Raw genomic sequence first — 27,862 nt, 5'->3', positions numbered from 1 at the left:
GTGAATTGAACATAAAATCATTAAGTTGTCCCAAAAAGGGTCAAGATTTGTGTTGTTTTGGCTCATTTTAAATTAGTAGTTTGAACAAAGAGCAAATGGCAATTTTTGAGTGCAGAAAAGACAGAGTTGCAAGATATTCTTAGGGTGCTTTCACACCTAGACTTTTGTTTTTGAACCTATCTCGTTTGCCCAGTTAGCGTGGTTCATTTGGCATATGTGAATCCAGCAATCGCACTCGGATCCGCGCCAAAACAATCGCTCCGAGATCGCTTGAATAGGTAGTCTCGGCTCGATTGAAACAAACTCTAGAGCGGATTGATTGTAATGATGAAAGCAATACGATCCGAGCCAGGCTATATATCACAGTGTTTTATGGACATGTTACAGGCATAAGGCTATATGAACAGAGAATTTTGAGTAGGGCGGGAGGTCATTCCAGACATCCCAAGTCTCCGTGCATTTGAGACTCCCGAATGCCCACAAACGAGTGATAATCTCCCAGAAATCGCGCGTCTCCCTCCCGGTCCTCAAATACGTCGTGCATCCTTCTCACCCCTCCCCATCGCATCCGTCCTCGCTCTTAGGACATGTCGCGCGCACCTTGTCAAACACCACCAAATAACCCCCCCTGACAGCTGAGCGGGACTCAGCAAAATAAATCATGAAACTGACCAATGTGAGGAGAGTTTACTCACACGTGACTTGTTTTAGCTCTTTCGGTCTGTTTAGAAACTTTGCCATGTGAAAGCAAACCGCTCCAAGAACAACGAGCAACAATGTAACAATTTTAATCCCTGTTTTGGAACAAATGAATCGATTCACAGGTGTGAAAGCACCCTTAGAAAAAAAGTGTGAGCTGTGGGATTGTCTTGCAAATGCCAATTTATTCCAATTAAAGGCTATGTTGAGATAAAATGTTGCTTATTATTATTACATAAACATCAAGCTTTTGTGAATCTACTCTAAAACACCTTTGCAAAACCTTGATGGTATGCTTAGTTCCTGCTTGCAAATCCTACACAATGATGATATAACAAAGCGGACTAGTGACTGCCATCCAGAATGGCATGAGTTTTACTTTCATTTTTATCCCATGGCAGAAAGTCACAATTGCATCAGTTGCATCAAACTTTACAGAGAACTGAATTAATATTGTGTCAAACTTTGACCACTGCATAAATATACACCAGGATGTCGTCTGAATAGTGCTATATCACTTTCATTTATCTTCAAGCAAGTTATGTAATACAGTTAACATAAGCATAACAAAAATAACAAAGCCGTTGTGTTCATGTCAAGCGCTGTCAGTTTCACTTTTATTTGTTCATATTTGCTTGGTGTTTGTAGTAAATGAATGGCACTATAATTATAAGTGTATTTACTTTTTGCATTCATGGTCTATTCTGAATACAAAGTGAATTCAAATACATATTTATTATGTTTGTAATGTTTACAGGTTAAAGACAAGAAGTTTAATGCATCAAAATATTAAAAGTGTAACAAAGGTCATTTTTTTCAGTTCATTAGAAGCTTTGTTTGTTTATTTATTTATTTATTTATTTATTATTTCTGAAACAATAGCTATGTTTCCATCAACCTATTTTTATGCGCATTTTGGATATGTAAAATTTGTATAAAATAAATGTATGTGCATCGTGGCGTTTCCATCAACCGGTAGGATAAACTTTTTATTCAATAAGAAAAGAAGAGCATAAACTACAATGGAAACACTTTTACCGCACAAATTTCAGTATGCGCATTAAAAAAGGTCATGTGATTTTGTTATAAGAGATTATGTGATGATGAAAATGTGCGTAAATGGACAAACCAGCAGGCTGAGCACACTGTAAACCATCTGAACTGTTGTTTTGGTCATTCTAAAATGCCTTACTGTTTAAGTATTAGTGTTATTATATTAATGACCTCCAGAATCAAGAGCGTCTGTGCTCCACGTCTGACATCTTCAAACGCCACCGCGCATTGTCAGGATTGCCTTCTGAGGTGCAAGTCATTTATTAGATAAAGAAAAGATTGACGCAGCTTCTCCTACCGCAGCAAATTCAGTTTTTACTGTTTTAATATTTGGCGCCAGTTAATCAGGAAGTGACGATTTTGTTCTCTTTGACTCGTTGGATGGAAAAGCTGCTTTATTCACAAGTCTTTAATGTGATAATCCAGTTTTGGGCATAAAGTTAATTCCCATTTTTGGATGGAAACATATATAATGACTACTATACTTTTTTTTTTAATACTTACAATGACTTACAGAAGACGAATGTAACAATACTTTATATACAAAAAAAATCACTCTTGACATAAAAAGACTTTATTTCAGTACACTACCTGACAAAGGTCTTGTCATCGATCCCAGTTGTAAGAGCAACAAATTATAACTTGACTTCTAGTTGATCACATGGAAAAGTGGCAGAAGGTAGATTTTTCCGATGAATCATCTGTTGAACTGCATCCGATTAATTGCAAATACTGCAGAAAACCTATTGGAACCTGCATGGACCCAAGATTCTTATATAAATTAGTCAAGTTTGGTGAAGGAAAAATCATGGTTTGGGGTTACATTCAGTATGTGGATCTGCAGAGTGGATGGCAACATCAACAGCCTGAGGTATCAAGACATTTGTGCTGCCCATTACATTACTGTACAAACCACAGGGGAGTGCAAATTCTTCAGCAGGATAGCGCTCCTCCTCATACTTCAGCCTCCACATCAAAGTTCCTGAAAGCAAAGAAGTTCAGGTTGTCCAGGATTGGCCAGCCCAGGCACCAGACATTAACATTATTAAGTACGTCTGGAGTAAGATGGAGGAGGAGACATTAAAGATGAATCCAAAAAATCTTGATGGAAGTCCCGCAAGAACGCTTTCTTTGCCATTCCAGATGACTTTCTTAATAAGTGATTTGAGTCATTGCAGAGATGTATTGATGCAGTCCTCCAAGCTCATGGGAGTCATACACTATATTAATTCTTTTTCCACTGCACCATGACTTTATATTCTATACTGTTCATTATTTCTGTTAAGTGACAAGATTTTTGTGTAAGCAAAGTCAGACCTTACTGTCCTAAACAAATATTGTTATATATATATATATATATATATATATATATATATATATATATATATATATATATATATATATATATATATATATATATATATATATATATATATTGTTTCATTTACCTTTTATATTATGTTATTTCAGAATGTTGAAATACGCAAATGCAATGTTTTGTCGTCACTTGACCTGGTGTGACTTATTTCCAGTAGCTAAATCATAATTGTAAACTCCTCCAGTTTACACGGTGCATAAAAATAGCCCGCAGTTTTGCTGTCGCACTTGCTACGAACACTGCAAATATTTGTTTTGCAAGAAACAATGGAGTCTAGAACGAAAGTTATTTGAGTTATTTAGCCTTCTGCCAGATTTCACCACCCTCGACGTCAGTGGCGCCTCTGCCTGTGATGTCAGACAGAGCTGAGGCCGTCACAAGTGTTAACAGGCAGCCTGATGCCTCAACCCTCCCCTATTTACAGATCCGGCAAAATCCAGGCACCCAAACAACCCCATCCACCACCATTCATCCCCCAAACACTGGTAAAAGCAACTGTCTGGCCACAGTCACGATGGAATGTGCTTCGCGGCGTTTCACAAAGACAGACAGTCTCTCAGACAGCTGTCAGTTCTTCCACAGGCGCGCGAGTCTGATGTGGAGGAAAACAGAAGAAGCTGAGCTGGTGTGCGGATGCTGTTTTCTGTTTTTCACGCCAGGAACGCATCCAAAGCTGGATGAGCTTAAACTTGCCGTCCCTTTTTCCAAATCTGCTCGGACAAGTCCTCCCTACCGCCGCATGTTTTTAATTACAGCGAACATTGCCAGGAGGCCGAGACCAAGAACGTAATATGTAAAGGTTTAGCGTCTGGGTCAGGATTGAAGTTGAAAGCTGAACATCTACAACCTATTTGCATGCAAAAAAAAAGCACTTGTGGTCTCTCGCCTACACACAACAAATCTCTGCTTTTGCGAAAGTGGTTTAAGACTCTGTCTGGCTGCGGCCTTCCTGTCCTACATTCATCAAGTGTCTCATCAGTGTTTTTCTGCTTTTTTCCTGCCCGCCTGGCGTGTGTCATGAAGAGTAGACAGTGTCTCACTCCCGCGCTGAATCACAGGCGAGCAGCTGGGGATGTGTGTTTGTGTGTGTGTAGGGGTTGTCCCGCTCCTTCTGTCTGCCACAGAGAGATTTGCTCCCTGCTAGACAGTGAGCTCCACCATCTGCACATACCTTCCTCATAATGTCACCACCTGAAGGCATTAAAAAACCTCAGACTGTGTTTGCTAATCAAGCATCCCAATCAAATCCCCTCAATGTTTCCATTCGCTTGCATTCAAATTAGGCAGGATTTCTTTGTCAGGTTCAAATGTACTCATTTAAATCAAGGGTTTTGATGGAGCACAAATTATGTTGTCATTTGCTTTTTCCATCTGCATATTTTATGTGTGTTTTGGAATTTCGCATTAAAACAGGCATAATGGAAATGCCAAGATGCACATGCACGTACAAATTCAATTCATCTTTATTTCTAAAGCCTTTTTACAATGTAGATTGTGTTAAAGCAGCCTAACATAGAAGTTCTAATAGATTGAAACTGCGTCAGTCCAGTTTTCAGAGTTGAACTTTAGTTTAGTTCAGTTCAGTGTGGTTTAAATTTCACTGCTGAGAGTCTAAACACTGAAGAGCAAATCCATCATTGCGCAGCTCCACAAGTCCCAAACCAACCAAACCAGTGGCAAGGAAACAAACTTAACCAACTGACGAAAGTGAAGGGAAAAAACCTTGAGAGAAACCAGGCTCTGTTGGGCATGACCATTTCTCCTCTGGCCAAACTTTTAGTGCAGAGCTGCAGTCTAGGTGCTGGGGTGTTCAGGCAGGCCCATGGAATCAATGCGGAGACAAACATATGCGCACAACTGAGTTGGATAAAATATGAGTATTCATTCATTCATTTTCTTTTCGGCTTAGTCCCTTTAGTAATCCGAGGTCACCACAGCGGAATGAACTGCCAACTTATCTAGCGCGTTTTTACGCAGCAGATGCCCTTCCAGCCACAACCCATCTCTGGGAAACATCCACACACACTCATTTACACATACACTCATACACTACAGACAATTTAGCCTACCCAATTCACCTGTACCGCGGAGCACCCGAAGGAAACCCATGTGAACCTAGGGAGAACATGCAAACTACACACAGAAACTCTAACTGAGCTGAGGCTCAAACCAGCGCCAAAGCAACCTTCTTGCTGTGAGGCGACAGCACTACCTACTGCGCCACTGCTTCGCCTAAAATATGAATATGATAAAGAAAAATGTAATATGATGGAAAGACATTTACTGAATAAATTCTATCATGCGCATTAAAAAACAAGTCATCATCACGTGTTAACAAAAATATGTGTCATGGAAGGCAATAATGGACAAACTAGTGAACTGACCCCATTGTAAAGCATCTGAAATGTTGTTTTGGTCATTCTAAAATCCTTCAGCCATAGTCTGTCAACAGTGTGGTTCAGTATTGTTACTTACAGAACTGTATTGAGCGTCTGCCCTCCCAAATGCCCCGTTTCCACTGGTATGGTACGGAGCGGTACAGTTTGGTGCGTTCTTATGGCCATTTCCACTGTCAAAACGTACCAAAAAGCAAACCGTACCAAACCACTCTTTGGGTACTCTTTTAAAAGTTACCTAACATGACAAAAAGCCGACAGAGCCAGATGCACAGATGAACACTATTGGTTCACACACAAGCCAGGAGAATGAAAACAAAGCAAGCACAGCTGAGACATTACATCGCAATACTATATACAAATAATAATGAGCCATGGTCGACTCAAACAAACCTTGTTGTCGTCATGATGAACAGCCACAAAGCCAAGAAGAACATGCCATGTCTTGTTGTTTTACGAGGCTGTCTAAAAGAGCGAGCGGTTTCACTTTCTCCAGAGAGCTCGCATGCGCTTGCTGCACGTTTATATTTGAAATAAGGAACTTCTTGAGCTGATGATAATAACGAGCATGTGATTATTGAAGTGCTTCTGACATCCGATCTTTATAGAAACTGACAAACGCGAAAGTGAAGCACAAAAAAACAAAGGAGAAAATGATTCTTTCAGCAACCTAAAACATAAACAAACTACCACTCAGAGGAAACAGGCTAAAAAAGCATACCAGGCCTACAAAAGCCACTGTGTGTTTAGTAAATTATTGTGTACAAGTAAATTATTAAGAAAAAAGGCCAACAGTTGCTTCTACTGCAGTAAATTTCATTTTTCTCTTTTGATTTTTGATGCCAGTTTATCAGGAAGTGATGAGTTTGTTCTCTGGATATTTCGTTGTCAAAAATGTGAAAATGAGCTGTATTTTAGTCATCCTCAAGCCATCCACTATACAGTTGATGTTTTTCTTCAGTTAACAGGAGTTTTAACTGAAACTGTGGTGATTCATAAAATATACGTCAGCCATTGACTACACTTTGAGAGTCTAAAAAGGCAAAACAAAATGAATATCCGTGCCTCTTGGCAATACATTGAAGCCTTATGAAGCATAGCAATTGGTTCTATGCATGAAACTGGGCAGTCAGATTGAACAAATTTAAATTGATCACTTTATATATTTTTATATACTTTTATATTTATGTAAGTACAGCTTAAAAAAAAGTATTTTGAAATCATTCAGATCAGTGGACATTTGTTTGAATAATTTTTTTATGATCAAAATTTCCTGATTCTGAACTGTTTTGTAAAATGTATATCTTTTAAAACGTATTGCTTAAAAGTCATGCTTTTGCATAATTTATATATATATATATATATATATATATATATATATATATATATATATATATATATATATATATATATATATATATATATATAGTGCTCAGCATATATAAGTACATCTCTCACAAATCCATCTCTTAAATCCACATTTTTAATCTACAGTTGAAGTTCCCAAAATTATGTTTAACAGAGCAAGGAAATTTTCACAGTATATCTGATAATATTTTTTTTCTTCCCGAGAAAGTCTTATTTGTTTTATTTTGGCTAGAATGAAAGCAATTTTTAATTTTTTAAAAAACATTTTAAGGTCAAAATTATTAGCCCCTTTAAGCTATATATTTTTTCGATAGTCTACAGAACAAACTATCATTATACAATAACTTGCCTAATTACCCATTCCTGCCTAGTTAACCTAATTAACCTAGTTAAGCATGTAATGTCAGTTAATGTCAATGTCTAGTCACTTTAGGCTGTATAGAAATGTCTTGAAAAATATCTAGTAAAATATGAATTACTGTCATCATGGCAAAGAGAAAATAAATCAGTTATTAGAGATCATTTATTAAAACTATTATGTTTAGAAATGTGTTAAAAAAATCTTCTCTCTGTTAAACAGAAGTTGGGGGAAAAATAAACGGGGGCTAATAATTCAGGGGGTTTAATAATTCTGACTTCAACTGTATACAGTATTATATTTGTGCATGTGCATTAGATTAGTCAGTACTGAAGCCAAATCTGGAGCTTATCTAACAAAAACTAGTACAGCCAAATTGATATGTTATAGAAAAATATTAAATACAAATTTAAAAAAAGAGAACAAATTAAGAGAAGCTAAAAATGTAGTTGAAATTTTGTAGGTTGTAATTTGTTTTTGCAATATTTTGCTTGAATTTAATTGTATTATCTTTCAATTACTAAATATGATTGGTGACTAAAATATTGTTTAAATAAATATATCTGTTTAATCGATCTGTTTAGTTTAATTGCACCAACTACATTTTCTATATTTTCTGAGAAATGGATAAAAATATGATCTTCTGACTAAATAAAGGAAATAATAATAATCATTATAATCATGAGTGGCTTATATGAAAGGTAAAAGCCTCTAGATTACGCTTATTTTACCAAAATAAAATATGATCATGCCTTGATTTTTAATTATTTAATTAGAAGAGTAAGGTCTGACTTTGCTTAGACAAAGTCTCGTCACTTAACAGAAATAATGTACAGTACAGAATATAAAGGTGCAGTGTAGAAAGATTTAATATTGGGAATGACTCCTATGAGTTTGGAGGACTGCATCCATACATCTCTTAAATGACTCAAATAACTTACTAATAAAGTCATCTGGAATGGCAAAGAAACCGTTCTTGCAGGACTCCCAGAGGTCATCAAGATTCTTTAGATTCATCCTCAATGCCTCTTCCTTAATCTTACCCCACATGCTCAATAATGTTCATGTCTGGTGACTGGGCTGGCCAATCCTGGAGCACCTTGATCTTTTTTGCTTTCAGGAACTGATGTGGATGCTGAAATATGAGGAGCGCTACCCTGCTGAAGAATTTGCCCTCTCCTGTCATTTGTAATGTAATGGGCAGCACAAAACATCATGGCAAAGATAAAGAAAATCAATTGTTAGAAATTAGTTATTAAAACTATTATGTTCAGGAATGTGAACAGGGGCGCTAATAATTCAGGAGGGATAATAACCCTGTCTTCAACTGTATATGTGTGTACAGACACATACAGTCTGCCCAATTTCATTTATTGCATATTTTGTTGTACACTTTCAATTATATTAGCAGCTATTTAGAAAACTGTATTAGAACCAGTTGTTTTTTCAATTCATTGGTTTGGAAGGATTGTTTTTTTAGGAAACTTAGTAGAAGAACAGATTTTCTTTATTATTGCTATTATTTTTTTAATTCATTGAAATTTAAAATGATATGAAATTGATTACCAAAGCGCCAAAGATAAACAGCAGACCAGTGATTCAGAGAAACAGGTCCAAATTTGAGCGTGCAGGTGTGTGGCTACTGTATACATCAACAGTTATTTGAAACATGACAGAAAGAGTTGCCATAGTTTGCTATGCACGCGTACTGGAAGCTTGAGTTTTTAATGGAAGTGCAGCCTGAGTGCATAGAGTTCATTCCATCTAATAAAAGTTCCTGCTTGCCTTCAGTTATGATACTGCTAGTATTTCCCTGGTTGAAATGCAGCATGAGGTTTGGTGTGGACTTGGAGAATGTGGCTCATGGTTTTCTCCGGCCCATTAGAGCGCCGGCGGCTCTTTTCTCTTCTAAGAGCTCTACAAATCTGGCATCAAAACTCTCAAAGCTCCGGGGAGAAGGATAGATATCTGGTCTTTTTGAAGGATGAGTGAGTGATAGAAGGAAAACCACATCACGGCACTTAATTCATCCCCTGCACAGATATAGAGCGAGGGCCGTTTCCGGAATGGACTTGCAGAGTGCTGGTATTCTGGGAAGTCAGCAGTCCGTCTGTTAATGCGGCCTGGCTGTTTGCCCTGAGCACATTCCTGCCGTTTGCCAATAAAATCGCAGGAGTCTGCAGTTCGTTCGCTTTCACCTTACCTCCAGGTCAGGCTGCTTTTACAAGCTCATCAATAACATTTCCCCGCTGCTTCTCGGCTGTGATTTAAGATTCTTAGAAATGATTCTGACTGATATGATAAATATTGGCCCTTGTGCGTGCTGATGAATCAGTCAGGAATACAGGAAATCAGATGCTGAGTAGCATTAGTCACACCTTGTCATGAGGATGAATGCTATTTGTACTGACCACAATGTGCTTTGTGTGGTAAACCTTTAGGCATTAAGTGCCCTTGTTATGCTCTTTTAGATGCTTTAGCTTAGTTTGAATGTCTTTTAGAATTGGTTTATATCAATCCAAGATCAAAAAATTGTTTCATTTTGTCATACATTGAAGCTTCACATCTTTTTTCTGTGTATCAAATTGTTTGCTCTAAGATATGGGGCTCTATTTTAATGTTCTAGACGCAAAGTCTAAAGTGCATGGTGCAAAAGCATTAAGAGTGTGTCTGTATATTTGCTATTTTAAGGACTGAAAAATACGCTCTGTGCCCCGGCGCATGGTCTAACAGGCTTGTGCTTATTCTCTTAATGAGTTATGGGTGTGGTTTATGCATAATGTGCATTAAAACAATCAGAGTTCCATCTCCCATTCCCTTTAAGAGTCAGTCATGTCGAGCCATGGCGCATTTGCTATTTACATCGCGGACTTTGTAAGTGGAAAAACTGAACCTTTCAATAGCGAGTTAAACAGATCATCTGCAGCACAAAGAAAAAGAACGAGCCTCCTCCATTCAGCCTCTTTACTTTCTCTTTACTTTTAATCTTTACTCCTTTCCTTTCGTGGATAAGGAAACGGTGGAAACTCACTCCACTAAAGATATTCATTTGCCTACATTTTTAATTTAGTTTACGTGCAAAGATTTGTTTCAAAACTATTTCTAAATTCAGTTCTAATTTCCAGCAAACGAATAAATGAACACTAATAACGAAGTGTGAGTTACATCCAAACACACGTCCTATCCGTATGCCCCATATGGTGACACATACGTCTTCAAAATCCGACAGGTGGACAAATCTAAACTTGTTTTTATTAAAACAAATATAAATATGCATATAATAAACAATACTGCTAATAAGAATACCATTATAAAAATTCAAATTGTCATGAATGAACTGAAAAAAGCCCCCTGAGATGAAGAAGGTATAAAAGTAGTGGTTTTTTTATTTATGTAGATCTACATAATAATAACTTTTTTTTTTCATATGTAAAGATATTTGTCTATTGCTGTATATCCTGTGTGTATTAAGCAATGTGTAAGCATTTGGATTTGCATAGGCGCATAACTAACTGCTCTGCGCTGGACTTTAGAGCAGCTTTTAGTTGGTCAATGTGCGGTCTATTTCAGATCCTCAAAATAGTACACTTTGTTCTGTGAAACATAATAAACTTTTTGGCTGCATTTACACTGCATAAAAATGTTAAATATGAAATGTGTTGGCTCTTATTGCAACTAATCATGCCAAAAGTGTCTTGCACCTTATTGAGCCGGGTGTATGATAGGGCCCAGTAAGTTAAGACAGTTTTAAAAGTTGATCCTTACACTTCTTTCTATGACAAGACAATAACTCCATGGTTCAAGTGACTCAATTCAGATTTTTTTTCTCTCATGTAGCACAGATATGGCTAATGGACGTGTAAGCAGGAAAAAATCACATGGATTCTGATTTACCCAAATCAGATTCAGGCCTTGTTCATATGTGGAAATTTATCAAATATGAATCGGATTTGTGCCCTCGTGCCTACGGTGTAAGCAGGTGGATCAGATTTTCACCTGTCAATGCGAGTCGCGCATCATTAAAAACCATATCATATGACTTCAACTCTGACGCTTTTATTTCAGAAAGGACTTCAGCCAGGACTTCAGTCCAAAACCTTAAATCTCATACACGAGGACTAAAAAAAAGCTAAAACAGAGAAAGAGAGAGATCAACACTTGCCACGTAACCAATTTAAACAAATATAAAACTGTTGCATACTTCACATGCATAAATCATGCCATGGACATTATAACTAAAATGCCTACTGATTTAAAAAGGTCTACATTGAATAAAGATTGCAAAATGAGTACCTTTCTGTCATAAACTATAGTAAAACAACCTGTCAAAAAGAATACAAAAAAAATGAAACACTGCGAACACATTAAATGCAGGAATGGAGAAAAGAGGGCTTTTTTTATTATCCACTGTCAGTCAGCACCCGCTTTTTTTCCCCGTGTCCTTGCACCTTTGCCGTGTGCTGTGTAAATGCAGACAATCAGATATAAGTCACTTTTATAAGATGATGTAAGCTGGTCTTTAAAAAAAATCGGATTCAGTCACAAAATCGGAATTGACCATCAAGAGCTGCAGTGTAAATGCAGCCTTTGTTTTCACAAGCTACATGAAAGCAATCATCTAAAAAAAAAGGGAGGCATAACATAGGGCTCGGCGATATGGCAAATAAAATTATCACGATAAATTTTTTCATATCAGTCAATATCGATAATTATCATGATAAATGTCAAATCTATCATTTTTAGCATGCCAATCGCTTTGTGCAGCTGATTTAACACATTTTGTGAAATGTTTTAGCTGTCTGACAATATAAATAAAAAATAATGAACAAAAGAACAATCTTAATTCAGCATTTACTGTTCAAGTTTTCAACAACCAAAGTCATTACCTACAAGTTATTGGATATTATTGTTTAACATCAGAACAAATATAAAACAGGTTTGGAACACGTAAAAGGTGAGCTAATGGTGACAGAATTTTCAGTTTTGGATGAACTTTCCTTTTAATGGTGAGTATGGTGAATTTAGGGTGAAATATCCTTTAATTTATAGGCTATTTTATTTAGGGATGCTAACGATTACATGATGATCAATTGATTGTCAATAACCTTTTAATCGATAGATCTTATGGATGAATGATTAAGCATGAACATTTAAAGATTAAGTTATGCTTTATGCTGTGAGACGCGTCCACGCATTACATCATCAAGTGTGTGCAGTTTACCTTACTTATGCAGTCCCCCTCTTGACATCACATATTGCGGGACGTTAACCTGTTATGCGCAGATCTCTGTTATTTCCATGGGTGTTTTAATTTTACTTCACAGACTGGCACGAGTAGGCCTATGCAAACTCTCATTTTATAAATCGCACATCACGGCGAGACATGCGGTGAGCCTCTCCATTCACTCAACGAGTTTCTGAGCTCTCTCATCCTTCAGACAGAGTTTATTCTTCCGAGGTAACCTAAGAATACTATCAGTGAAGCGAATAGCTTGTACTATCAGTGCAGCGTTCAAATGAACTCCTGAAAATAGTTTAATGGATTGCTTCGGGGCTAAAACATATACTATAGCGGACTTGTTTTAAAGCGCTTCACCTCAGATGTTATTCATTCTTCTTGTACATTAGAATTAAGTTACACTATACATAACGAAATTCGTTGCAAAAAGATACATTTTCAAAGAAAAAGAGATAAAGTCTATATATTTTTAGTTTGTGCCTGTCTTAAACAACTGCTGGTGGATGATGCTTCGCTCCGTAGAAAATAAAGATTTAATTAATGATCCACTGCTGTTGTAAACATCTGTCATATATTTGCTGCATTTTGTCATTATTTTAAAGATTATGTCTTGAGCATTTCTCCTCGGTGATTATGTCCTTCATAAAGGCTGGTTGTTTACCGTCGATGAGGGACAACATGTATTAAAAATTCCAAAGAAAATATTTTAATATTAAAAAGGAAACATAAGCTTGACAACAAAAGATCCTATTAAAGTCGTAACAAATGCCCTTCAATAATGCAACCTGTAGTTTACAGCAAGCATCAAGTGTTCATTGAGATGTGCTTGAGATTGTGTTGTCTGTCATATCTTTCATCTGTCTTTTTGGGGGGTTTTATTCTCGTAATTCACGGCTTTCGAAAATGATGACATGAAACTCTGCTGGGTAGTTGCGCTGGTGTACCAACACTTGTTTGGGTCTGTAATTTTATTCGCTTCTTCATCAGTGGGTCATTGTTTTAAATAATAAAACCGGTTTGTGGTGTTGCCTGCTTTTGATGACATGAGTCGTCTGAGCAGTTTGCAGTGCACGTTGCTCTGTTTTGTGTCCGATTGCAAAAAAACGAAGTACCTCCAGACTACTGATGTTTAGTGATGTTTCTTGTCAACCATGTCTGTGACTGTTACATTTTTTACCTATATTTATTTCTTACCCCTCCAAGTGCAACTAACACTGTATGGCTGTAAACTTGCGTGCGGCATCAGGAAGGGCAGGCTGCAATATGCCTGTGCAGCTTTACGCATAGTGCGTAAATATTATCGAACTGTCGTTTTAGTTTTATCGAAAAAATATATATCGTGATAATTATCAATATCGAATTATCACCCAGCCCTACTTTAACATGTTAATGATAATAATGGTGATTATATCAATACATTTTGGTGTATGATTTTTTTTAATGCTCTTTTGCAGTGTTGGGCAGCAGCGTCGCTACAAGTAGTAACGCTACTAGCTTAACTACATTTCTCAGTAGCGTAGCGTCGCTACTTTCTAAATCAAATAGCTTTTCCATAGTAAAGCTATTTTATTAGTCAAGTAGCGCAGTAGCGTCCACAAAGCTACATTTACCGATCGCGGATCAATAAGTAACGGCACTGACATTCACAGAGCTGTGAGGCCGGTGTCTAGCTGATGAAAGTAAATCCATATGATGGCGAGCATGATGATTTCTTCTTCTTCCTGTTTTACGGTGGTTGACAACAAACTTTTTGGTGCGTAACTGCCACCTCTGGTCGGTGACGTCGCCAACCAAATTAGGCTAACACGAGAAACTTGCTTGATGGAAAGATGACTGAGGGAGAGGAGTTATTTCTGAAGTAGGATTTTTCGTGAGCATACCTCGAGAAGTACATGTTAAGATGCAATAACTTATTATTTCTAATGCTGTGCTCAAAAATACTTTAGTAATTTATGGTAAGTACTTCTATAAATTACTGCATTATGTAGTGTAATTTATTAATAAAGAGTTCTAAATATATATATACAATATGCATAATGCTTATGTCAAAATATTTCTCTTTACTATAAATTACTATAGTATTTTAAATGTCTAGCACCTGCTTTTATTGGATTTTTTTGTTTTAGCTGTTATATACTATAATTTGTTTCTGTTTAGTACAGCATATTATTTACAGTACATAATTAAACTGAATTATGCCTCATATGTTTAATTGTCAGTTTTATGGACCTCTAAGATATGATTGACTTGGATTTAAGTTGCTTTGATTTAAAGATAAAAATTGCAAAAATAGCTTAGATGTAGCTAAGCTACTTTTGCCATGTAGCTTTTAGCTTAGCTTGCTACATTTCCCAGGGGGTAGCTTTTAGTGTAGTTAAGCTACATTTTAAGTAGAGCAGCCAATAGCTTAGTTCACTACATTTTTCAAGTAGCTTGCCCAACACTGCTCTTTTGACTTGTGAGACAAATTAGACCTTGTTGCATCCTTAGATATGACAAAAACTAAATATGTGATTTTTTTTTTACGCCATCTGCTATGAACTACCTTCACAACAAGTCATACATGCAAGCATCTAATGTCTGCTCATAAGTGCAGATTTCAAGGCAAGGCAAGTTTATTTGTATTACACATTTCATACACAATGGAAATTCAATATGCTTTACATGAACAGGAATAAAAGAAACTATATGAGAAAATAGACAACAAAGCATAAAAATTATTAAAAACAGATTAAAAATGTGTTAAAACAGGTTTTAAAGGAATGAAAAAGAAAAGAAAGACATAACAGTGCGATCTGAATTAGCTCTTCACCCAAATTCGACCCTGTCACCTCAGTAAACAGGTTGTTTTCCTGCATGTTAACTATTTCACACTATCAAAAACACCAGCTCAAAATGAAACCCTGTTGCCGGTGTTTTGTTTTGAAAGTGTTTGCTGTTATGAAGTGTGTGGTGAGCAACTCTTCAATGTGTGAGAAACAGGATGAGCTTGTGTGTGTGTGTGTGTGTGTGGTTTGAGCTGACTTGATAACCCCGAGCTGAGGACAGGCCTTCTGATGATTGGAGATGAAAATGGGGATGGATCAGTAATGCACTGTAGAAAAGGACGAAAGGGAAGAAAGCGAGAGGCTCTTAAACACCCAGCGGATGCTCAGCATGGATCTTTCCAGAGAGCACTTTGGCAGCAAGAGATCAAGACTGAATCCCAGTGAAGTGACCACAGGGAAGCCAATAAGAGGCTATTTCAGGGGACTTGAAAGCTGAATGCTGCCTGGCCCATTTCTTTTTTTCGATATGAAAGCCAGCATTGAAAGTGCTGACTGAAACTGATACTAAACACAGATACTGTATTTCAGGTGTGCAGTATCATGGGAGAGAGTAAATGCAAATAAATAATGCATAGTTTTGGATGGTAAGACAATAGACGCGTCAACTTTTATTATCAACAAAAAGACCTGTCATAATGTTGTTACTGATATTGACGAAGGATGTGAGTCACACATTTTGACCTCTGATTCAGTTACTTGGTATGTCAACAGGAACAGGTCATGTGGCATACCATAATTCTTGAAAAGCATGCTAAGCTATGCATTATGTGAGGGAGTATTCACTATCTTTTTAGATTTTTGTTTTGTTTAATGCTTTTTATCCCTATACTGGATAATTCATTCTGCACAGAGACACTTTAGAAATGCTTTAAGTTTGTGCACTTTTAAAGAAGCTCAATTTAGAATTTGGAAAGCGTTGTTATTAGCACTGGTGGACATTTAGTGAACTGCAGTCAGTTTCACTACAAGCTGTTCTCACGTTGGCACTAATTACATGAAAAGCCTTACATCCTGAGTGTTTATACCGACCACCATTTCAAGAGTTCACACTTAGCTGATGATTAATTATAAGCTTGTTTGGCATGCTGTCCCGGGAGAGAGCCCTGAGCTCATAAGATCCTCGAGCCCGGGGCTCCCTCCCGTTGTAAGGCGAGAGGGGAGTTTGAGCTCAGGTAGATCTCGAGAACTCCCCCGCTGTAATAACCAATGAACAGCCAGTGATTGTTTTTGAGAGATAACCATTCACTAGGAGCATGTCTATAGTGCCGGTTTGGATTAGTCAATTAACTTATGTTGCATGTTTTTTGGACGGTGAGAGGAAACCGGGGAACCCGGGGGAAACCCACGTGAGCACGGTGAGAAAATGCAAACTCCGCACAGGAATGTCTGCTAGTTTGGTAAAGCCTAGAACCAGAGACATTCTTGCTTTGAGGCAACAGTGCTATGCACTGGGCCACCGTGTCACCCATCTAGGTAGGAGGAGGAGTAGGGGTGGATGGGGGGATTCTTCAAAATGAAGATAGCGGTGGTACGTAACCCAGGGTATTTGTAGTAGCTTAAGAGTCGTCTGATTGGTGCATTGAGAATTGGATAATGCGGATCCAGCCGCTAGCAATCATAAGCACGTGATCCTCTTGAAATTAGTTTATAACTAAACTTCACATATTGACCGATGAATTTTTTTAGTTTTTGTGTTCAAATAATGATGATAATAATGATACTTTTTGTATTAATAAATTGATGAATTTAAATAAGTTCGGCTAATCTGTTAAATTTTGTATGATTTTCGAAATTTGTATTATTATTTTATTAAAATTTGTAAAGTTGTGTATATATGTACCAGTTTCGTCCGGGTGCTCCGGTTTCCCCCACAAGTCCAAAGACGTGCACTATAGGTGAATTGGGTAAGTTAAATTGTCCGTAGTGTTTGTGTGTGAATGGAAGTGTATGGATGTTTCCCAGTCATGGGTTGCAGCTGGAAGGGCATCCGTTGCGTAAAACATATGCTGGATAAGTTGGCAGTTCATTCTGCTGTGGCGACACCAGATCAGTAAAGGGACTAAGCCGAAAAGAAAATGAATGAATGAATTATTACGTAGTATTACATATAGAGTGCTCTGATTTAACAATCTAGGCACAAAGTCTAAAGCGCATGGCACAAAAGCATTAAGGGTGAATCCACATTTGCTATTTAAAGGAAGGAAAAATATGGTTTGCGCCCTGGCGCATGGTCTAACAGGGTTGTGCTTATTTTCTTAATGAGTTATGGGTGTGTTTTGAGCATAATGTGCATTAAACCAATCAGATTCTCATCTCCCATTCCCTTTAAGAGTCAGTTGCGTTGTGCAATGGAGCAGTTGCTATTTACTTGACAGACTTTTGTAACTTTACTTTCTCTTTAGTTTACTTTTACTCTTTACTCCTTTACTTTCGTAGATAACGAAAACAGTGTTGTACGCACTTTAAGCACAAAGATTTGTTTCAAAGCCATTTCTAAATTCAGTTCTAAGTTCCAGAAAGTTAATAAATGAATAATAATAATGAAGTTTGGTAAAAAAAAACTAACTGACCGTGGGGCACAAGGTACAAAGTAACACGGTGTAAAATGTAACACAGAGTTTTGAGGTATTTACTCAGGATTAACCATGCTAAGCTTCAGAATTTTTTCACCACAGTGTTGACAGACATATTCCTGCCAATTATTGAAAATGTTCTGCGAAACAGGAGAAACCATTTTTGCTGCATAAAAGTATTTTTTTATAATACTCTATTTTATTTATTTATTTATTGTGTGTGTGTATATATATATATATATATATATATATATATATATATATATATATATATATATATATACTGCTAAGCTTAATATTACCTATTTAACCTAATTAACCTAACCAAGCCTTTTAATTGCACTTAAAGCTGAATATTAGTATCTCACAAAATAGCTAGTAAATTGGGGCGGCACGGTGGAGCCTCGGTTGGGTCAGTTGGCATTTGTGTTTGGAGTTTGCATGTTCTCGCCGTGTTTGTGTGGGTTTCCCCAACAAGCCCAAAGACTTGCTGTAGGTGAATTGGGTTAGCTAAATTGGCCATAGTGTATGCGTGTGAATGAGTGTGTATGGGTGTTTCCCAGTAATGGGTTGTAGCTGGATCGGCATGCTATGTAAAACTAATGCCTGATAAGTTGGTGGTTCATTCTGCTGTGGTGACCCCAGATTGATAGAGGGACAAAAAGAAAATGAATGAATAACCAGATTATTTGAAGTCACAATGACTACAGTATTTTTCCTCACAGACTGTTGGTAGATTGGATCTTCTTGCATGTGTAGAAACATCCTAAACATGCATGAGTTGGGATTTTACTGCATTGCTTGAACAACTTCCATGTGTGATTATAACTCTGGAATGTATCTGATATTTAGTCGCCAGAGCACACGTGATGACAGAGTGACAGTGTTTGTGTAATAATTAAGAAACTAATATTTCAGGGTCATTTGAAAGAACTGAAATAATGATGCCGCAAACTCTCAGGAATAATTCACTTTTTTTAAACATATCCAAATAGTAACTTCTAAAAGTAACCCTTATCTTGCGGATGCATATAAGGAGGACGTGTAATCAATTGCAAAAGCAGAACATTCAACTGCAAAACATTCACCTTTTTTGTATTTCCACAGTCTGAATATGAACTCTAATGCACGTGTCAGGATATTTGTTTTGTGAATTAGGTCTTGGTGTATTTATATACATCTACATGAATGTTTTCTTACAATAACTATATAAAGAACACCAGTTTAGTCCTCAGCCATGCATCTATGAATAGCTGAATTTGACCTATTTATGGAAGCCTTTTGTTTTCTAACACAATGTGCGGTAACTGCGCTGTCTTGCTACAAATAGACACCTCAAAGATGATTTGGTTTCTGTGTGATGGGTCACAATATATCAAAATAAGCACTCGCCTTTGTTTTTCAGTTACTGAAGTCTGTGTTTTCTGATATGCAGTCAATATATCTGTCTATCCAAGTTTTAGAAACAACATATAATACCTTGACTTCTAGTTGATCATTTGGTATCAGAAGTGGCTTATATGAAAGGCAAAGGCGTCTAGATTACACTTATTTAATTTAATTAAGACAGTAAGGTATGACTTTGCTTAGACAAAAGTCTTGTCACTTAACAGAAATAATGTACAGTATAGAATATAAAGTCATGGTGCAGTGGAAAAAGAATTAATATAGTGTATGACTGCCATGAGCTTGGAGGACTGCATCCATACATCTCTGCAATGACTCAAATCACTTATTAATAAAGTCATCTGGAATGGCAAAGAAAGCGATCTTGCAGCACTCTCAGGGTTCATCAAGATTCTTTGGATTCATCTTCAATGCCTCCTCCTCCATCTTACCACAGACATGCTCAATAATGTTCACTTCTGGTGGCTGGGCTGGCCAATCCTGGAGCAACTTGACCTTCTTTGCTCTCTCCTGTGAAGAATTTGCCCTCTCCTGTGGTTTGTAATGCAATGGGCAGCACAAATGTCTTTATCTCAGGCTGTTGATGTTGCCATCCACTCTGCAGATCTCTCGCACACCCAATACTGAATATAACCCTAAACCATAATTTTTCCTTCACCAAACTTGACTGATTTCTGTGAGAATCTTGGGTCCATGCAGGCACCAGTAGGTCTTCTGCAGTATTTGTGATGATTGAGATGCAGTTCAACAGATGATTCACAGGAAATATCTACCTTCTGCCACTTTTTTAAATGATCAACTAGAAGTCAAGTTATAATTTGTTGCTCTTACAACTGAGATTGACGACAAGACCTTTGTCAGATAGTGTACTGAAATACTGTAAGTTGCCATTTTATTATGATTATTACTTTTAAATAGATGCATATTTCTGCATTTTTTGCAGTATATTAAAGTACTTCTATTTAACTTTAAAGTTCCCAATTTAGTTTAGAAGGTTTTTTGGACCAAATCCAAATGTGATATTAATTCTCAGTTTAGAAACTAATAGTTTAATATTTAGTTAGTACGACGCAATATTGCATGTTTTTGCTTTGTTATGCAAAGGTAAATATTACTTCTAAAGCCACAGCAGATTTCTTACGCCTCTCCAATCCACACATATATTTTTTTTGTAAAACCTGTCCAATTGCTTTTTTAATGCAAATTTCTAGTCAGCCAAGCATATGGCAGCTACTCAATGTATTTAGGCATGTAGACATGGTCAAGACAATCTGCTGCAGTTTAAACTGAGCCTAAGAATGAGGAAGAAAGGTGATTTAAGTGACTTTGAATGAGGCATGGTTGTTTGTGTTAGACAAGGTCTCGATTTCTGCTGTGACATTCGGATGGTAGGGTCAGAATTTGGCATCAACACCATGAAAGTATGGATGCCTTGTATCAATGGTTTAGGCTGGTGGTGGTGTAATGGTGTGGGGGATATTTTCTTGGCATACTTTGGGCTCATTAGTACCAACAGAGCATTGTGTCAACGCCACAGTCCACCTGAGTATTGTTGCTGATCATGTCCATCCCTTTATGACCAAGGTATACTCATCTACTGATGGCTACTTCCGGCAGGATAACTTTAACATAAACTCTTCCAGGCCTCAGTTATAACTACTGTAAACGGGGAGGAAAGTATTCATAACACTGTAAAAAAGGCACACTATTCATTCATGTTCATTCATTCATTTTTCTTCTGCTTATTTCCTTTCTTAATAAGGAGTGGCCACAGCGGAATGAATCACCAACTATTCTGGCATATGTTTTATGCAGCGGATGCCCTTCAAGCTGCAACTTATTACTGGAAAATGCCCATACACTCTTACATTCACTCATACACTATGGCCAATTTAGCTTATTCAATTAACCTGTACCACATGTCTTTGGACTGTGGGGGAAACTGGAGCACCTGGAGGAAACCCATGCCAATCAGTGTTGCCAGATTGGTAGGTTTTCTGCCCAATTGGGTGGTTTTGATTGTGCAGGTAAAAAATGGTACTGGTGAGTTGGCAAAATTTGGGCAGTTTTGAAACGTAACTTTTATATGCAACTTATTCAACAAAACATAACTGTGTGCTCCTACTCCATTCAGTTAGTAGTGACCAGTGCATAGCGGAAAACATGTGGGCTCATGAAGGAAAGCTGTGTCAAAATCTGACTCCCCGAACAAATTCGACTCCCCTTCGCGTCACACAGCACATGCAATTAAAGTCACAGCGGTTTATCATGACACTTTTATCGACCATTTTTTGCACAATTGACAGCAAGAACAAGTGTTGTCTGATTGAAAATCAGCACCTAATTATGTTCAAAAGAATTGAAAATGCCAAATGGAATGAATTTATACCTCATTTCGAAAGTAAAACATACTCTAATGGGTAGTGTAATCTACACAAAGTGTGTGGCTGAGAGGGGGGCAGTGTTTCGATGTGATTCAGTTATGTTGTGGTTCTGTGACTGCTGGTTTTGGCTGCTGTATGGTTAAAAATTATGACAGTTAAAATAACTAGATTAATTTAAATTTATTCATTCAATCATTTTGAATGCTCCAATCAATCAATAGGGGTCCCGGTTTGTGGATATTAAATCACGTTTAGTTTTGTACAGTAGCATAATGGATAACTATACAGCAGTGTATAATAACTTGTGTCCTGTCACATTTGCTGCAAGTAAACATGCAGTAACAGTGCAAAGTTAAATGTGTGTGTATATACTGCAAGCTTTGTAATGGCATTTGTTTGTAACTCATAATTTCAGAAAGGCTTAAATAAACTCCACCACAAATACATCAAATAACTTACTTGGTATTTTTGACTAATAAACTAGATCTCTGTTTTATCCGTGTCTGTTTCTATCACTGACTGCTGTTTATCTGACGTAACACAGGAGAAACAGACATGCATATATATGAGTATTTTGAGCTGAAACTGTTCAGACATATTTCGGAGCCACCAAACACTTATTATATCTTGTAAAAGGGTCAAACAATCTTTAAATTGTCAATTAAAACCTTTAAAACAATCAACAAAATGCTAACTATAATCCTCTTCTGGACAAAGCAAAAAAGTTTTGAAGGAAGAAGACTGAAATCAGATTAAAGGTTAAACAGTCATCGTACAGTCATATTGATGCACAAACAAAGCGTGTATTTGCACTTTCAACACATCGATAACAAACTGTATTTATGCACTTCCAGATTTCTGGACATTCACATTCTTTGGTCATGTGTATGTTACTGTGTTTAGTCATTCTGACAAAATCAGTTTACTAGGTACACTGCGTGCTGTTTATTTTTCCTGTTCGGTAATACAACTGGACTTGTCTGTAATGTAAACTCCTGCTAAAGCTCGTGCTGTTGACCTGTACACAATACAGTACTGTACACGATCAATTCTGAAAAGTGTTCTTTGTGTAATGTTTATTTATTTAGTGGTGGAAAAATTCAGTTACTTTATTAGAAAATTGCTATTACAATTTTATTTGGACTTTTTGTGTGGAAATAATTTTGTTAATAGAAGTCTTGTTAGATATTAGTACCACAATGATTTCTCAAATGATTCTTGAGATCAAAAAAGTATTTTTTTTTTCAAGGTTTTTGTTTCACAACAAAACACAATAATTGATTGAAGCAAATAAAACCAAACATTTAAGAAAAAACATTGCTAAATATTTAAATGCATTACTAAAAATATTATTAAATATATCTAAATATTTAAATAATCCAAAAATTTTAAATATTATATTTTTATTCCCTGCAAAATCCTTGAGATATTTATCTATCTATTCAGTGCCCAGCATATACAAGTCCACCCCTCACAAATCTCTCTTTTAAATTCATATTTTAAATAGGAAGCTATACAATATTATATTTGTGCATATACATTAGATTAGTCATGACGTACTGAAGCCAAATCTGGAGCTTATCTAACAAAATAACTTACGATAACGGTCCAAAAACTAGTACACCCAAGTTTATATGCTATATAAAAATATTAAATACAAATTTTAAAAAGAGGACAAAATCAAAAGAAGCAAAAAAGTTTTTTACATTTTGTTGAAATTTTGTAGGTTGTAATTTAATTTAACTTTTTTTGCAATATTCTGCTTGAATTTAATTGTATTATCTTTCAATTTCTAAATATCTTTGGTGACTAAAACATTATTTTAATAAATATATCTGTTTAATAAATCTGTTTGTTTAAATGCACCAAAATACATTGCCTATATTTACAGAGAAATTGATAGAAATACTCATTTTCAAAATGGGGTGTATGTATGCCTGTGTGTGTGTGTGTGTGTGTGTGTGTGTGTGTGTGCGTGCGTGCGTGCGTGCGTGCGTGCGTGCGTGCGTGCGTGCGTGCGTGCGTGCGTGCGTGCGTGCGTGCGTGCGTGTGTGTATATATATATATATATATATATATATATATATATATGTGTATATATATATATATATATATATATATGTGTATATATATGTGTATATATATGTATGTGTGTGTTATATATATGTATGTGTGTGTTATATATATGTATATGTGTATATATATATTATTTTTTATTTATTTTTTTCATACCTGTTCAAAAGTTTGGAGTTGATAAGTCTCTTGTGCTTAGGAAACAATGAAAACTGGAAAATTGTTAAATGTTTTTACAATAAATAAACATTTTCTATTTTAATGCAATACATTTTAAAATATATTTTATTCCTGCTAAATTATTTTATGCTATTAACATATTTAATATAAATTATTATTAATAGCTCCTTTCAATAAAATAGCCTTTTTTACAGAAATATTGATACATATTTTTCAGGAAACTTTGATGAATAGAACAGCATTTATTTAAACAGCATTTTATTTTTCAAGATTTAAGATCAGTCTTTTGTGTGTCCAGAATGTTTCTGTAAAGTTTCATCTCAAAACACCCATCAGCCCATCAACATTATTTATTATAGCTTTTAGAATATTGAATTTTCTGCTCTGAACACTATGTAGCTGTTTTTGTTGCCTGTGCCTTTAATGCTAGTTCTCCCCGCCAACCTTTCCCTCATGCCTGTCAGAGTGTGGCTCAATCTCCAGCTGCGTCAGATAAACAGCACAGTGACAGACATGAAGGAAGCAGATCTCACATAACGTTTATGAGAAATACTACTGTAAGAACTTTGCCAATGATTATTATTTGATGTATTTGTTGTGGAGTAATTCAAGCCTTTCTGCAATGATGAATCACACACAATGTTGTTACAAAGTTCACACACCCACAAAGCGAGAGCGTTTAACTTTATACTGTTTTTCCAATGACAAAGGTGACTGGATAAACGTTAATATCCACTGCTGAATGTATATGTTATGTTAACGTACAAAATAAACCTGAATTAAGTGCACGAACAGGGATTGAAGTGTCTTCTTTTATAATTGTACTGACATGCGGCTGTGGTTGTGTATTACAATGATTTTACCATCTTTAACTTAGTTTATTACAAACATGCACTCTTTTAGAAACGTTTGAAACGTGTAAAACTCATTCTTGATCACATTTGATGATGCTTGATGATCACAGAGAGCTGAACAGATCTTTTAATCTCAGTTGCTTTGCGCACGTTCTGTCCTGTTGATAAGATTATACGCGTTACTACGGAGACATGTAAATACGCAGCTGTCAATCACATTGGTGGGCGTGGAAAGTTGCGGTTGGCCTCAAAATAGGAGCGATTTGGATCCTATTTTAACATCAGGAATTTTAAAAAAGAGAGACTTATTTTCTTTATATCCACACAGTTCTGTCCTTACAGCTTACAAAAGATGATTTTCATCATAGATGCCCTTTAAAACTTGAACTCTTTGTAACAAATTAAAAGTCTTTACTGTCAGTTTTGATCAACTGAATGCATTATTTCTGAATATTTATTTCAAAGCACAAAAAACCTGATGAAAGCAGAGACTTTAGGTTTGTGCAATTAACTAATCACAGTAATTACAGATTGAACATTCTTTACAAGTATATATCATCAATGGATTAACAGAGTTTAAGCAGGATCCGTTTTTTTTTTAAAGCTGAACTTGTCGTGCAAAAAAAAAAATCTGTTTCTCCAGAGTGAAAATGAGCTCCTCCAGAAGAAGCTGCTGTTCCTCCAGTTTCTCACCTCTCCTCACACTCTATTACTCTCCACTGCCGTCAGCACAGAGACTCAGCAGTGGGAAACCTGACTTCTGAGAAACCATCGGTGGGTGATCCATTATAAGCTGAAATCACAGTCTGGAACTGCTGACATTCCTTCTGAAAGAGATCACTTTTCCAACGGTGTCCTTCGCTGCTCTTTTCTACTCTCCCTCCCTTCACTCCAGGCCTTCTTTCTGACCCCGCACAGCTGTCTCCACAACCAAACTTCACATCACTGCTCTTTTCTCCCCTCTATGAAGTATGCAGTCTGAGTCACTGTCTCTGAATTCCAAGTTTTGGTGGAGCAGGACAAACGCCAAGCTCTGGTTTTGGGTGTTGCCCAAGTACATTACCGTAAGGGATCAATTAGCGGCTTCGGGTCATTCCTGCTATGCGATGCACTGCCATGGTCCCAGTTTTGAAGTGGCTTTTTTAGATATTACCTCTCATGCAGAGTGAAATCCAGCTGTTTGTGAAAGCAAAAGGTCTGTAGAGTTTTAAAGATCAAAGTGCATGATAAATGAAAGATGCAAGTCACAGGAATTCCAGTTCCACGCCCCGCACAAACCTTTGTACGTTTGCTACAAATCTCGTTGGTTGCCTGCACATACGCTCAAAATAAGATTTTTGCTGCTTGTTCAAATTACTTATTTAATATAAGTTGAAGCAACACAATCCTTGAGATTTTTTGTTTTATGTTCAATCCAAACAATCGTTAATAGTTAACTTAAAGGGCACATAGTTTACTTCTTTTTTATGATTTAATATTAATATTATGGTTCTTCTGAGTGTGCCAGTTTAGGTTCAGTTTAAAACACAATTCAGATTATTTTATTATAATGTGTTAAAAAGTGTCATGTTGGGGGCGTGTCCACAGCTCGCTGATTTAGGGGTGTGTTGCTTCACATGTAAATTAGTTTCGGCTTCCCGCCAACGTAACAAGGGGGCGGGGCCATGAGCTCACCCGCTCTGCGTTTGCAACAAAGTCTGACAGGCAGACAGAGAAAAAGCTGGAGTGAGATGGTCAGCATTCAGTTGTACATGTACGACTCTGACAAAGACCAAGCAGAGAGTACAAAATCATTTGTGTCTTTGTACAGTTTTACAGCCAACTGTGTGCTAGCTTCAGGTGCCGAGCTTGTACACAGAAACTAATAACCACGACTGAGGCACCGGATGCGCCGCTCGAAGCCACGACACGGCACACCAGACACTCTCTGTGGCGCACCAGAAACATGAAGTGTCCCGAATCGTCGCGCCACGCATTTTTGAATTCTTAACATGGGTTTCTGCAGTGGTCCGCGGCACCCAGCCGTCGACTTGAGTGTACCCTGATAGAAACCTATGTTTAGAATTCTAAAACGCATGCTAGTAAGATCACAGTGAGCTTCTGCGTTCGCGAGAAATGCAAACGGCTGAAGTATAAGGTAGACTCAATGAGAAGTACACATGTTTGCAAAAGATACAACCAATAATTCCAATTAGAACGATAATGTGGAGAATATAGCTCTTGTGTTGAGCCCAATGAACCTTGCATCTAAAAATAGAGCTAGCGTGTTCCTTTAGTGATATCGCTTCGACTCACGCTGAAAATGGCGGACGTGAATCAACAAACTGAGGATATGATGACGCGACTGTCAATCAATACTGGTGGGCGGGGGGACCGCTCTCCTACGTAAAGTTGCGGTCTGTTTGAAAACCGCTCCAATTGGTCTACCGTTTTTTATGTTGTTAAATTGGAAAAAAAAGCACTGGGTGTGCTTATGTCACCCCAATATGACAGTCTATACACCATACATGCACATATGTCTGTCCAAACAGCTTGAAAAGTAGATTTTTTTACCATAGGTGCCCTTTAATCGATTTGAATGAATAGGTGATACAGTGGCTCAGTGATTAGCACTGTCGACTCACAGCAAAAAGGTTGCTGGTTTGTATCCTGGCTTGTTCAGTTGGCATTTCTGTGTGGAGTTTGCATGTTTTTCTTGTGTTGGCATGAGTGTTGCCAGATATAGCTGACTTTCCAGTCCAAAAGCTGTCCAAAACTTGCCAAAACTGCCCAAAAAGTTAGATTAATATTTAATTTAAATTTATTAAAATCGAAATTGGGCAGCACAGTGGCGCAGTGAGTAGCACAGCAAGAATATCGCTTTTGCATGTTCTCCATGTGTTTGCATGTTTTTTTTTCTGGGTGCTTTGGTTTCCCTCACAAGTTCAAAGACATGCGCTATAGGTCAATTGGGTAAGCTAAATTGGCCGTAGTGTATGTGTGTGAATGATTATGTATGGATGTTTCCCAGTGATGGGTTACAGCTGGAAGGGCATCCACTACGTAAATCATATGCTTTATAAGTTGGCGGTT

The sequence above is a fragment of the Danio aesculapii genome, chromosome 8 (genome assembly GCF_903798145.1).
Source record: "Danio aesculapii chromosome 8, fDanAes4.1, whole genome shotgun sequence".
In the NCBI taxonomy this organism is placed as follows: Eukaryota; Metazoa; Chordata; class Actinopteri; order Cypriniformes; family Danionidae; genus Danio; species Danio aesculapii.
Note: the sequence above shows the minus strand (reverse complement) of the source record.